This window comes from Falco punctatus (genome assembly GCF_963210335.1).
Source record: "Falco punctatus genome assembly, chromosome: 2".
NCBI classification, from domain to species: Eukaryota; Metazoa; Chordata; class Aves; order Falconiformes; family Falconidae; genus Falco; species Falco punctatus.
Window position 1 is genome coordinate 31,780,842 of NC_137581.1, and position 15,564 is coordinate 31,796,405.

General features: G+C 35.3%; 1 protein-coding gene across 6 annotated transcripts in view; it reads right to left on the reverse strand.

The window, feature by feature from the left end:
- LRCH1 (leucine rich repeats and calponin homology domain containing 1) overlaps positions 1-15,564 on the reverse strand; it is a 133,347-nt gene that overhangs the window by 106,539 nt on the left and 11,244 nt on the right. The window contains exon 1 of one of the 6 annotated variants that reach the window (XR_013926098.1): positions 1,594-1,638. The exons of the other annotated variants lie outside the window; for them this stretch is intronic. The gene's annotated coding sequence lies outside the window, so the exon portion shown is untranslated. Of the gene's footprint in view, positions 1-1,593; positions 1,639-15,564 lie in introns of those variants that run through there. 6 annotated transcript variants of the gene reach the window in all.

Consider the following 15,564-nt stretch of genomic DNA (forward strand, 5'->3'; position numbering starts at 1 on the left):
ACAGTAATACTGTTGAAAGTGGCAGGGAAGGGGTGAAAAAGAGAGACTCCCTGTCTTTACCATACACAAACACTGTTCTAAACACCAGGATAGAAAGCGAGCTTTTGCCTGAAGAATCCAAGACTCTTTCAGAAAGTTAATTTTTTGCTTTGCTGCAGACTGAAGAGTTACATTGCCCAGCATTTACTAAATGTAAACACTAAAATTCAGAAAAAATCCAATTCTTAGTTTGTATTAGTACAGAGATATTAACAATAGTAACAGTGCAGTCCATAAACTAGTGCCAGTATAGAAACTTTTGCTATATCTAACTATATACAAAGTTAGGGAATAAACAACAACATCCTTGCTTAGCTTTGGCTATTACAGCTCCAATAGATAATTTTCAACCCATAATTAAACAAGTCCAAAAAGTTTTAAGAAAATTATATTTTATTCGCCATTTCTCAGAATTAAAAATGCAATGTTTTGCATTGCTTTATATACAAGCAGAGGCTAGGCATTCATTTAATTAGTCAAAATGCTTTTTTTCCCCTGTGCTTTTCTTGTGTGCTTTTTAATAGCAACTATATTCAATAATAAAAAAGTCTCAGTTCTATTGGGAATTTAGATATCACACGAAATAAGTGCATGTCAAAAAAAAGTTTATTTTAGCCTTGGCTATCAACATTATCCAGAAACTGTTTCTATACTGTGGTTAGTCTGTTCATTATGGCCAGCCACAGGGTATTAATCTACTATGTTATTTGAAGGTTTTGTTGTCTTTTTTTAGTGTATGCCTTTATTTGCTTTTTCCTCTTTCCCCAGTGGTCCTGTCTTCATTCACATTCATTTCAGACAATTCCACAAGAAAACCACAAGCACTGCCACAGTCAGTGACCTCAGCATAACCCTTAAGAACCTACCTTCTTTCCCACCTTCCTTTTGTTCAAAACCTTGCAAACTAAACGTCTCTACTAGCAAGGCACAGAAGTCCTGATAAGCCACAATCAAAAAAAAGCAAGCAAGAAAAGGACTTTAAACTTCTTTCCAGTTCACAAATAGTCCATCTGAAATATTTCCAAACACAATGCAAAAATATACTCTGCTTCTAAATTAACACAAGAGTAATTCTGAACTTCAATATAAACCAGATATTTAAATCAAGTACCTGTTTTGAGAGTCTAGATTATTCATATAAAGAGTGAAAAAATTACCCAGATAAAGCTGTTACATTAATGATACTGTGGTACCAAGGCACATGAAAGCACTTTCACAATAAATAAAATACCTCTAGTAAAACAAACTAGCCAAATCTTTTGGGCAAGTATCTACTCTGCTCAATATGCTTCAATTATTATCACCAGCCATAAAACGTCTAACACAGTTTTGAAATCAAGCATATTTATCTAAGCTTTGCCACCTCAAAAATAAAGGTATTTTAAAAAATACCACAATTCATTACTAAATTTATGGAATATTAATGACAAATTCCCTGGTGACAAGATGATGAATGGATTTTTAAAACCATTTCAAAACTTAACTGAGGAGGTGCCAGGGAGATTTTAATATTCTTACATTACAGAAAGTCAAGCCAATAGTATAATGGCTTACCATCTTGTTTAAACATGAGAAGATCCTGTAGGATATTACTCCAGACAAATATTCTAACAAATATTCTGAGTTTTCTGCAAAGTGATAAAATAAACTGAAATTAATGATCCGAAAACATATTTAAACAGTGTAAGATTTATAACAATCAGTTGCTTTTACAGATGTGCAGACAATTTCAGTGGATAAGACTCCACGACAGGAAAAAAACCCAAATGTATAACATTTAATCACACCAATAAAAATGCTTATGAGCTGTGAAAAGAAAATATTCAGAATTACAAATGAAAAATATATTGCTCTTTTCTTAAAAAACAATAGCGCCTCATGGTGTAAGATAAAACTGCTTCCAAAATGTATACATACACATATGTAAAAGATCACTTACACAATTCAAAAGCTGCTAATTACAACTCACTACTCCATCTCACAGTCCTGGGTAGGAAGTTTAAGTTCCTTCTAACACAAAAGAATTGGACCAATCTGTTACATTTTGTTTTCAAAGTGGAGATAAGCAAATGAATTTACCCCTATTTAAAAAACATCCTCAGTTAAATTAATCTGGTTGCATTATACCTCCCAAGTTCCTCCTGCTTCTCTCATAGCAGCCATGTGCTTTCCCCGGTTTTCTTTGTTCCCTCAAGCCTGCTTACTGTTATGTAAACAATTCTGAGAAAATTACTTCTGAAATTATCCTATTCTGTTACTAGGAATAACAATAATAAACAGGTCACGTGAATTCTGAGGTTAATGAATTCTCTCAAGTACAGCTAAGATACAATTGTAATCCTCAGACTTTCAACATACAGAAAAGGCAGCTATATTCACTAATTCTTAGCTATTAATTAGGAACTTAGAGAAAGCAATAATGTTCTAGCACAGACAAACACTAGCAGGCTAGATAAAACGCACATAACTTCATCATTTATATACAAATTACATTCAGTTATTGGTAAGGTAACGGACCACAAAGACAGTCACTGCAGCAAAAGATGTTCCAGATTTTTTAAAGCTGACACTACAAGGGCCTTGAGGCATTTTTAGGGAGGTTCAACCACCACTGCAGAGACAATCTTTCTCAGAACCAATCCTTCACAGCAATTCCCTTTTCGTGAAAGGGGCTTCCTTCATCAGTTATGAAAAATAGACAGTTGTGTTATGTTCCTCATCCATGGAGCATTGTGAGCCCATATTACCATCTCTCACCTTTTAACTGATAGGTATCTTTCACTTCTTCCAGAAAGTATTGGCTTGCTTATTACCTTTCTCTTGTATGCTTTCCATAAGCATATCTCATTAGAAGTTCAGCTGCAACACTGAATAAGCCATAAGAAGCAAGCCTTGCAAAAGCCTGCCACAACAATCACCCCTGTACAAGAAGGAAAACTGCAATTCTAGATGAGTACAGGGAAGCACTCCTACTCAGCTGTTTAAACCAAATGTAAGAAGGAATAAAGGTATACAAGGTGCTCAAAGTTTTTCAGCCCCTCCAAAAAACCCACAAATTTTCTGACCAAAGTCTGTATTTTAGGTAGCAGTCTGCAGAACTCCTATCACGTCTAACTTTTCCTTTAAAAATGGGAAGTTGACATTTTATTCATGTAACTTCCTTAAAAACTTCATTCTTCTATAACTCGTCAATCCTACCTGGATAAATTTAATCCTCCTGTACCCAGGGTTCATCTACTGCATTTACATTCATCTATGAAGAGCATCTGAAACAGGCAAGACTGAGAAAAGAAAAAGTCTTGTTCTTAAAAAAAATTAATTCTAGAACCTATGGATTAGTTAGAATAGCTCTCCTTTGGAAAACTGCTTAACACACAGAGGTTGGTTTTGTTTCGGGCCATTATTTGTATTTTTAGTCGTCAAAAAGGAAAAAGGATGTTCTTTCAGGAAATCCTCAGGTTTCATGTCAAGGATCTGTAAACAGTTTGAGTGGAACAGCACTTTCAAACTTTTATGTAATTAATATTTTTCACTTTAGAAACTACTGTTGTAGACAAACTGTCTGAAGTGAAAAAAATCAGTACAAGATCTCTTCTGCCTCCAATTCCAACAGATCAAAACCAAAGTTTCTCTGATATGGAAAGTTCAGCAACATAAATTCAGAGGGAAAAGGTTTTCCATACCTTTGTTTCAGAAAGGATTTATAAGGAATACCCAAGTGAACTTTTACACAGACATGAATGTTGCATACCCAATAAGATTGATTAATGTTTTGCCTACACCGAAGGCTTTTCTTTCACATTGCATAGTCTACATACATCTTGTCATTACAGAGCCATGCTGATACCTGGCTATTGCAGCAGTCCCCCTTCCTGCAGCTCCAGAGGCTGTCTTTAGACACTTTAAGCATGTACAGCCACCACAGTTAGGGGCACATCTGTACCAGCAGTACATTACCCTGATTTTCAGTAGCCCTAGTTATACTTTGTTAAATGATATTTAAAAAACAGAGACTGAAAGTTACATAACTAAGGGACAGCCCTGGAAAGGCAGAATTCTTCTCTGACACATTCTGTCGCAAATACACAATCCAGTTTTAAATTGCTGTAGTGTTGGTGGAAAGGATGTCATACTTAAGTGACATTGTTTTTCTCATGCTTTAAAACGCATTCTCATGTTTCCTGCTTACTGAAAGCAGTGCTGTACTACTGAAGACTCAATATTTTTTTTTTAAATAAAATTAATCACTTTAAAGTGAATGTGTAACAAGTTAGCAAAATCAAAGTTGCTTCACAGTGGGTGATTTCCCATGTTAAGACATTCACCCATGCCTGAACTTTTATACTACAAGTGTTGAGTGTCTATGCAAGGCACTGTTTTCACTCAATTCCTGCAGGAGACTTGTTTTTTTAAACTAAACACTAATATAGAAGATGACCTATCAAATACTTTGTATCTGTAATAATAAATATTCTCCAATTTCCATATTAGGATACCTTAAAAAAAACATCAATACTGAAACATCAAAACCAGTCTACCTACCATAATGAAAAGGTATTAGGGGAAGGTATCCAGTCAGATTGGACAGCCTGAGAGAAGATAAACTACTGCAGCTCCATGCCTCCAGGGCCAACCAATAGCCAGGGAAAAGGTATTCCCAGTAGGCAGATGCACACAAAGCACACATATACATACATACACAACTGGCCACACAGATAACAATGACATACACACAGAGCACTCACAATCACAGGCAGTACCAACAGCCTCATCTGCTCACATTCTGACTGAACAGGATGAAAGTTGGCTAGTAAGAAATATATATATATACACATACATATACACACACACACATATGTATGCATGATGTGGATCCCTCCAGCAGAGTTCAGACACTCGTGTCTCCCCAGTTGCTGGCATCTGGACATGAGGCCCTGAGGCTGTATGCACTGGCCTTTTTTATGCCCTAAATACCCCTATGTTCCTCCTCAAATCACTCAGATCATTCCTTCTCTCCATATTTGGTTCATCTCCGAAGCACACCATAATAAATCCTGTGCAATCCCAAAATGCTGTTCCCCTGCAGCCCACAGTGTGGCCCATTTCCCAAGGCAAGACCCCTCTTGGTCTAAAAGGTGCTCCAGCTTTGATTCATCCTGATGGGTCTCACACCTGGATAATCAGGCTGAGGCATCCAGGAAGATCATCTCTTCCTCCAAGTCCTTCACCTGTGTTCTTTTCCTGCTTGTGTCTCTGTGCTCTGCTGGGTTTCTGGAGATGGGCCTTTGAAAGGCCTGTAGTAGCCAGAGCAGGGTATTATTTGGGCTCCCCCTCTTGCACTACCTCTCTGTGCTCCTCAGTAGGGCTGCAGCTGAGCTTTTATGACATCACCTAAAAAAAGGAGGCACATCTACACTAAAAGGAGGCGTTAATTAAAACATTCTTGCAACATATCAGGTAATGCAGATTGCCACATAGCATCAGAAAAAAAATTAATCCCTCTAAAATTACAACAATTAAAACTATATGTGTCTTTTTAAAGCAACAGCTATGCTCCAAATATTACCTTTTAAAATGTGATTATGATACAGTTTAATTTTGCATGATAATTTTGCTAAGGTAAATTAACTTCTTGCCTATGTCCAATTTATATTAAAAAAATAAACCTGAAGTCTCTGTTCTAGTTAATACAGTATTTTGGGAATCACATTAAGTAAATGTTAATTTATGTAATCCTGTCAACTTAACTGTCAAAACAAGGTCAGCCTTAAAGTCCTCTGAACTGGAAAAAAACTTAATTTATTACCTCTTTATTTATGTACAACAAGGAGAGAAACTCACCGCAAACAGTACTAGTTATTAAAACAAAATCTGGGCAATGGCTAAATGTAAGGTACTTAAGTGCAGCTCCAAAAGCATTAGATCCAGTCATCTTTCAAAATGCAATATAAGATTAGAGTTACTCTAGGCATTCTCTCCTTCAAAGCCCTGACAGAAATACTAATTTCTTATTTCAACAGAATAGGAAGTGATTTTTTTTTGTATGCTTGACATGATACTTTGAACATAGCATCTTTTATAGGCATCCTCCTGTTATATTCTAACTAGTGTCAGGAAAAAAAAAAAAAAAAAGACTGTTGAAAACACACTGAATATGACTACAGCAGCATTTTAACTCAGATCAAGAATCCAAAGGTCAAGTCTTCTTACTATCACCGTTTACCATGCTGTAACGCACAGCAGAGAACACACCAACTTTTAGAGGCAACAAAATTTGAAAGTACACTCCTAAAACAGCAGTCGGTCTATGAGATCGGAATGAGTCAAAAATAAAATCCCTTTAAATGTGTAACAGTAACATGACTGGAGCCCATCACCAACTACTCTGCTTTTAAGATCTAATCTTAAAAATTGTGCTAATTGCCAATGTATACATGAACAAATCTCATTAAATAATACAGTTCTATCCAAAGGAGAAACCAATAACTGTGTAACAAAACTTTCACTGTTAATTTCATCCATTACACCTGCCTCAGGGTTTAATGCCTAAAGAAACAAGAAAAAAAAAAACACACAAAAAAAGTAAAAGCTATCTCTGTTAGACTTGAAATTTAATAGATTACAACTGCTTCAGCTTCTATGCAGTTTTTCTATAGGATTCATAGATTTAAACCTTGAGTAAGAGATTAACACATCTTGTTTTAAGTAACATAGCAGCAGTAATCCACTGACATCTAAGAGGAAGAGTTAGTGGCCAGGGACTATTGTTAAGAAACACAATTATGATACAAAAAGCAGCCCAGAGAAGGCACAGATTTTTTTCATTAGTGTTTATATGCATTAAAAAAACTCAGTTGTATTAAATCCATGTAAAATACTGTCTTTCAGTATTTCTCATCACACAGAGGAACAGAATGCAATCAAGTATGTGAAGTATGAAGAGATTTCCTTTGCCTATGAAAGGCAAAATATTATGGTAATATCAAAAAGAAATCAGAAAACAGATAACAAAATAGTCATAAATACCTTGGCATATTTAAGACAGGTAATTCCTGTCAGACCCTAAAAAATCTTGAAAATAATGATACACACAACACTAAAATTTACATGGAAATATCTATAGAAATCATAAGTGAAAAGCAAAATATATCTTTTTCTTGCTAAACTGTAACCAGACATACTTATAGAAACAATTGCACAAGGTCGCAAATAAAATGAAAAAGGATTAGGGTAGAATTTTGAGGTACTCATATTGTACTGGTATTTATTTTTTCTGTAAAAACAGAGAATAGGGACTTAAATAGGCAGTCAGCTGCATACTTTATGTAACATTACTATATGACATACATAACTATGTAATAAAATAGCTAATGCTACACTACCACCTAAACACATTAAAGTGTGACCACGCAGAAATTACTGTAAAAATAACACCTTCCATAAGGATGTATTCTGAGTAGCAACCAAGTTCAGAATGAAATACATAACTTGCTTGAATAAATTGTGCGTAACTCACCTGAAAAGCCCCCATGATTACATCAGAAAGACTTTTAATTTTCAAATTATGGACATAAAAAGGTGCCTTTTTTTTCTCCCAGCTATACAAGAAAATGAAAATCCAAATTTTAAGTCCATGTGCCTGAAGTGTGTGTGTGCGTGTACATAATTCTCTCGCATATCTATGGACACGTGCTTGCACACCCCTGCAAACAAGGGAATACAATGCACAATGACTGAGGCAGTTCTTTATTCAAATACAACCTTGTTTTAGAAACCGTTTTATACAAAACTCTGGTAAGCAGTAATTTCAATAGCCAGTATAATTTGAAATATTTTGCCTGCATATAATTATGAAACTAAAAACAAATGGGGTTTTATGTGAATAGTTACCCCAGGGAATAGTTTGTTAAGGAAATACATTCTCATGGCTTAACCGTGGCTTTATCTGGCAAGTAAGTACCCTACCTACCCTACAAAGGCTAAAGAGGCCAATACTTGAGTATGAGAGAGATACTTTTTATCCTTGTTTGGTGTGCGTGTGTGTAACAGTAATATATAAATTATTTTTTTCTCAAAGTCTTACAAGCAAATATGAAACACATACATTGGTCAGTCTCAGCAAAACAAGGAACACTGATCTGATAACCTTCAGAAATTTTGAGTCCACTAGCCCTTGCAAAGTAAGCTTTCACTACAATAAAAAACCGCAAGCACAAACAGGCAAATTAATCTACTCTGAAATTCAAATTAGCATTGTGGGAAATATGATTACACAACTACTCTTGCCATTTGCTAGAAGTATGTAATACTGTAAATCACTGGTCAGAGAGATATTTGGGCTATGGTATCCCACATGGTCTATTTGTATTTATTTTTTTAACTTGAATTAGTTCATTTTGATTTTCGTATTTATCTCCTGCATGAAGCAGGATACCAGGTAGGCAATTACAGATCACTTGGCGCTCTCCATACAAAAAAGGTACATAGAAATAACAAAATATTTTTCCACACAGTCATAAATTAATAGATTCAGTCACAAGTAAGAAGGCATTTAAGTGTGCAATGCAATACCCTTCCCTTAGGAGCTGAAAGTTACTGTTTGGTATTAAAAACTGTTTTTTCAAATTTCACTTCCAAGTAACACAGGGCAGTGAAAACAGAACTGATGAAAACAAGGTAATCATACATTCATTTTCATAAACTTTATTAAATAACCATTCCAAATTAGATCCACTTTATTGCTCAACTGAAAAACAAAGCAAAGTTTCAGAGAAACCCCTTTTCAAGGGGTTGCACATCAGAATTTGTTTTTCTGCAAAAAGAGAAGGTGGGATCAATCTTCGGTTCCCTTCATTTTTCCTTAGTGTCAGAGGGAGGCCAGTAGCTATTTGCACCAAGATGCAAGTCTTCTGCAAATTAACAAGTTTCATTACTGTAAAAATTGCGGTTAAAGCAAAAGGGGGAGCAAATTCCCAGCAGGTATGCTAAAATTCAGCCTTGCTATCTTACTCTAACATACAGTACAGATGCATTCATTCTGCCATTCCAAGTTAACTACTAAAACAATAGATTCATGCTACATAACTTACTCCAAATTAGTAAAGTGCAGTCAAAATGTCTAGAGGTGTATCTGTAGTTCAGCGCTTACATGGCAGTTTTATGAAAGACTAAGTGCCAAAGCTTCTCAAAAAAAAAAAAAAATGTCTAAAAACTACCTATTACCACACTGGAAATCCAGTGGAAAGTCTCTAAAAACATTTCAGATGATGCAGTCAAATGGTATTATTTAAACACTGACGTCCTCCAGTTGATTTACTGTTAGGTACACTGACTGACAAACATTTCAAATGAAAATTAAGGAACATAGAGCAATCTCCCAAGGAAATACTTACATGCTACTGGACTGCATAAATGCAGTAGAGTAGGCTATAAACTAAACATTCAGATACTGGAATATAAGAACAAATTTTCCTAACATTTTATTATTTACATTACTGCCAACATAGCACTACAGTTCCCCTAAGACAGTCTAAAAAGTAAGAATTAAAACCAAGGGATAACATGCAAGACCATACGTACCAGCTGGTGAGCAAGAATAACTATCTTTCAACAGCTGTAATTGCAAAGTCACATTATTTATACAGACATCTATACTACTACAGTCACAGTGACACAGACATACTGAAACTCCTTTTGAACTAACTGAACCCAGATGCAATCATCAGGCTAAATACAGCAGCATGACAGGAGACCTTTCCAAGAAAATAGGTTGAATAAACCTGTGCTGAGGTTTATGAAGATAAAAGACAACAGTAAGCTACCTTACACTGCTACAACCTAGTCCTGTAAAGTATCATTTGTTTTAGAAATTCCAGACAGGGAAGATCCCACATAGATCAGAAGGGATTTTGTCAATAACTCCAGTTATGCCTACCTTTCATCCTACCTGTATTTGCATACCAAATTGTTTAAAAAAAACCCACAACTTATTTTGCTTTCCTTGCATGTGCAGCTTTTTCTTTACCTGTTAAACTGTCTTTATCTCAACCCACAAGTTTTCACACTTTTATCCTTCTGATTTTCTTCTCTATCCCACTAGAAAGGAGTGAGCGAGCAGCTTTGTGGGGCTTAGCTGCCTACTGAGGTTAACACAGAACAAATAAGCAAAATTTACTGCCATGCAACTTAAACAGTTTAATAATTTTAAACACAGGTATTCCACAGTTGCCATCAAAACTTAGAGAAGAAAAAAACCCCACACTATCTCAACCTAAACAAAACTGTGTCTCCTAATATTCTTACTGTGCATTTCAGTCTTCAATGCTACAAGTTCCTCGTGAATGTCTTTCAAATTAAGAAACCACAATGTACCCAGAATAGGGTTTAAAACAATAACTAAGACCATCACATTCTGTTTTGAAGTGTTGTAAAAGCATTTCCAAAATGTGTTAACCTAATTCTTTCTCCAGTATTCCCTAGACTCGCTAACAATGACAGTCTGCATTTGGTAATAGATACAAAGTATGTCAGAATTTGTCAATACACAACTGGAGCAAAACTCTACATGTAGGTTTAGGGGTTGATATGTCAGCAGACAAAAGGTGTCTTGAGTCATTTTGCATAGATGCAAAGTAAGATTGTAAAAAAAAATTAATCACCTTGGGTATTCTTTCATGAAGATGATGCTGGAAATTCATGAGGGGAATACTTGGCAGTTCAAGATACTTGGGAATGCCTCAGCTAAATGAAATATGTTTCAGCTGGCAAGAACAGACTGAATGGGTTCATACTTGACCCAGGTTTGCACAAGTGGTTAGACTAGGTGATCTCCAGGGGTCCTTCCATCCTGAGTTATCCTACATTACCATAAAATTTAGATACAAATTTAAAATAAGGCTTTTATTAAATAACTGTCTATTTTAACTGATACTTGCCTTTTTATTTACAAACAAATATTCTGCTTAAAGAAGCTGGTTTTATGAAGCTGTAATTAAATCTTAACCAAAGTTCCCAAAGGGAAAAGTTACCACTCAATCAAATTCCAGTTGAACCAAAATTATCACAAGTGAGAGAAAACCACAGATAAGACATCCAAAATAAGTGAACAACACAGCTTTGCCATCCAAGAAAAGCAACTGAAGGGGTATGTTTAAGAAAAATCACAAAATGATCTAAAGTGGAACCTACACTGCAATCATTTAGAATATTTAAAATGGTACAGGTAAAAATCGAAACCACCTACTATTCTACTATTGCCTTAGGTATGATCAGCTGGACATCATACCACCCATTCACCTTAAATAGTAAGACTGCTTAGCATGCAATTCCTTTTATGTCACGGACACTTCTAAAGCTGGTCTTTATGTACTGGCTGTAGCACCAGTACATAAAAAAATCTGATGTCATCTACATTCCACCAAGGGTGGAGGCAGACAAAGTTTCTCAAAATGAGTTCCCAAGAAATCCACATTTCATAAAATCAAAACATCCTGTTTCTATAAACAGAATCATCAAGCAATCCATTCTAGAACAAATATTCAAGGAGGAATTCTTAATTAAAAAACAACTTTTCCCTCTATTTAATTTAAAACGTTCAACATTTGAAATAACATTCATTTTTATGTCCCTAAATTCATATAGCAAAACACCAAAGGAAATAGTGTAAAATTATTGCAAGGAAAAAACCCAACATCATCGTTTTGATAATTTTTTAAAAAGAAGTCAGAAGCTAAAACCTGTACACTACCAAAACAAATCATATTCTATGATCTCATGCGAACATACTGTCTACCAGAACAGTCTTTTTGATTTGTTTATACCAGAATATCAGTCAATTTTATTTGATTGTAGAGCATTTATCTGACAGCTACTCAGAGAATCTGAACAACATCCTCAAGGAGATAATTAAGCATCTTGTATGAGAAAATTTTTAGATTTATTTCTTCACAACCCAACATCAGTCAAGACTTTTGAGACTTTCCCCCCTAGAACATAAAGCCATTGCTGATAAAATCTGCAAGTGACAGATGTTAACGGTACTATAAGTAACAGCAAGACCAAGTTATAGATACATTAGGGTGTGGAGCATATCGCAGGTTAGAAACAATTAAGCTTGTATTTAACCATGCGTCATATGAAAACTTAAAAATACAACATAGAAGAATGCAATCATAGTCTTGGGAAGTGATAGTGTAAGTTCGGAGTGATAAACACGAGCTCCCACCAACCCTAAGGCACAAATGACTATCATGAAAGTTGGGTGCATTAACAGCAGCTACTGATAAATAAGCTGAATGCACATTACCCAACTGACGTATTTGCAAAGCACCTCACAAATTGCTGTGTTCAGCTGCTGAGTTAATAACTAAGTGAAAGACAATAAAAAGGTTAAAGCACCCAAAAAACCTATAGGGTTTCACGAAATTACAAGATTTGGGATCTGAAATCATATTTCACAGCAGAACACCAAAGGTTCATCTGGTTAGGACTGACCCACAAGCCCTTGCAACATTCACTACAGTAATGTAAGATATTAGCAGCCTCCACTTTGCTATCCACTCCTTGGTTGGCAGTAACCTTCCCTAGAACAGGGGCAGCAGGTGCAATCATGTGCCAGCTACTCAAGACAGCAATTCAGAGCTTGTACAGTTAGTTTAAACCCACCTTCATCACCATTTAGTCTCATCACTCTAGTTAGATGGGCAGTACCTTCTGGTAGGAAACTAAATGAAGCTGCAGTAGCATCTTAAATTAGAGTAAGAGGAATTACTCTTCATTAATCAAAGCTTTTAGTTTAATAAAGGTAAAAATTAATTTACAAACAACTACAGAAGAGTGAATGTCTGATATAGCGGATTAGAACAAAACAAATGACCAAAAGTCAAAGCGAAAATACAAAATAGTGAACGTAGTTTCTTATATTTATTTCCAAAGGAAATGTATAATTAATCATACTATTGTCACTGGTGTACTTTAAAATTGAGACAGTACATATAAGCTGTAATTTCTTATCTAGATACAAAGACTCAGTCAGGGAAACTTATGGCCACTATTAGGCAGAGGGTCAAACTGTATCAACATAAAAGTCTCTCAGTATTAAGTCATATAAATTATTCCATGCTTCAACAAGTATAGTCCACTAGCCCCAGAAAGAAAACAGCAGCATGAACTAAGGTGAGATACATCTGGCAAAGAACAACAGAAGTGACTAAATATTCTTGAAATATCACAAACATTTCTCTAAAAGGCAGCAGCTTCTATCAATACAGAAAAAAACCTTAACAGCTTTACTGCTCTCTACCATTTTCCTTTTTGTAAGACTGTTTCCCATGGATTTAATTATACTGTTCCACAGGAAAGACGTATAGTGGTTATGTTCAATTCAAGATGATTCAACTATAAGCAGAATACCTCCTAATTGCAAATATTTCTATTTCTCTTTGATGAGAACATTGAAAAATAAGACACTTTTGTTAGACAAGGAAGGAAAATTTTTAGGCCATCCAATTCCTTCAAATACTGTTAACTGAGAAGGTGATTTATCTTCAATAAGTATTGCATGAAAAATAATTCTTAAAAATAGCAAAAATTCTATAAAACTGTTAGGTTAGAGGTTGTAAGCAAGAAATGGCTAAGTAGTCTAAGCTGTTTACATCAAAACATGAAACAAAAGATTCTGTTGGAGAGTTGTATTTAGGACAACTGGCAAAGTCCAGGTAAGCAAAAGTCAACCTTTCTACAGACTGAGCACAGGTATCCTACAGAAGCTGATCTGGAATAATTCTTTTTCATAAATAGTTTCGAACAAAAGCATTTGTGGTTTAGAAATAGTAATTTTGGAGGCAGATAGCTCTCAAACATTACCACCGATACAGAACAGTCTTTGCAGAGTCATTGACTGATCTAGCCATCTCAAATTTGTATGATCACAAGGTTTATCAGAACTCATTTTATTTTGGCCATATTTCCAGACTACTGTATAAACAAAGGCTTACAGTGCAAATTCAGAACACAAAAAGCCAATACTGATTTCTCAGGAGATTTTAGAATGAGCATTTTATGGATGTTTATGAGCTATGTATAAAGCAACACAGATTCTCATGTAGAATTTGTCCATGCTGACTTCACCCACAAAAAAAATATAATTGCATTTTTATACAAATTCTAGTCAGAAAAGTCCTGCAGCACCATGTGATATTCCCACTTGTTCAAATAAATATTTTGGGAGAAAGCTAACAAATCTGGGAGGGATGTAGAGGAAAGCGATATCCAGCCTTTTCATAAGTGTATTCCTTTTCAGACCTTTTACTGGTGTAAGTTTTTTCAGATTTAAATAGTTAGCCTCTCATTATTGTCCTGATGCTTCCAAACTCCTGGTTATGTAACTATTCAGAAATCATTCAGGAGCCTACATTTATTATAAGCACACATTCACATATAGTAGCTGGTTACTTGTTTCTCAAAGAGGGTGGGTTTTGGGTTGGATTTTGTTATTTATATTTATATATATATACACTTTGAATGGTAAATCCTACTGTACTGGCTAGAAACCTAAGGAAGTTTCACAGACTCATTCTGTTCCCAACACGTATAGTCTCAACTGCAACACTCATGCTTCACTATTTCCATAGCAATACCATGATTTATTTCTTCATTTTAGAGTTTTTCCCTGTAAAGGCTAACCCTTACACTCATTCTTACTTCCCTTTAACAAGTAACCCTTCCAGGCTACCATTGCTTCATAGATAAACATGGCTTAATTTTTTCTGATAAACTGGATGTTGGAGGGATCACATGGCCATATCTCCCACAGCTTAACATTTAACTGCATGACTAAAATGCTTCAGTAAGACTAGCAATTACTGCAGTTATATTACTACCGCACAGAACTGTTTAACACCAAACTAAGCTATAAGATTCCAGAAGCCATTTTTAGCCTCGGGCACTAGGCCAAAAATAACCTTTTCAGTTCTCTAGGAAGCCAAATGTACAAAGATATGAAAACTGACAGGATGAGTACAGCACTTCTTGCCAAAATACTGAGTTTTTTTGTAAAGTTAATACTCTTTCATATTAGCTGATTCTTAACTGATTGCAAATCTGTAGTGATATTCTTTTAGAGACTGAATATTTCTGAATCGTACTATCATGCTGCTGTGCCAGATGCTACTGTAAAGTGAGGTCTTCATTTTTGCATTACATTAATACCTTTAAAATTGCTTCCACAACTTCAGACCATAAGGAAAGCTTCAAAGTTTATGCTTTTACTATCTCAACACCTCCAGAACAAAGCTTCAATCCAAATGCCCCAACATCCACTCTTCAAGGTCTCTTACATTGTCTTGATTGAGACTTAAAACTAAAAGCCAGAGAACCAAACCTGGGTTCCTTTCACAACTTTGTCCTTGATCTGTTCTGAGATCTGGATTAAGCCATTCAAAATTTCTGTTCCTCAGTTTTCTAATCAGTAAAACCAGGGATAACCAGCATCATTATAGAACAATGAAATAGCTCACTTCTCAGTGA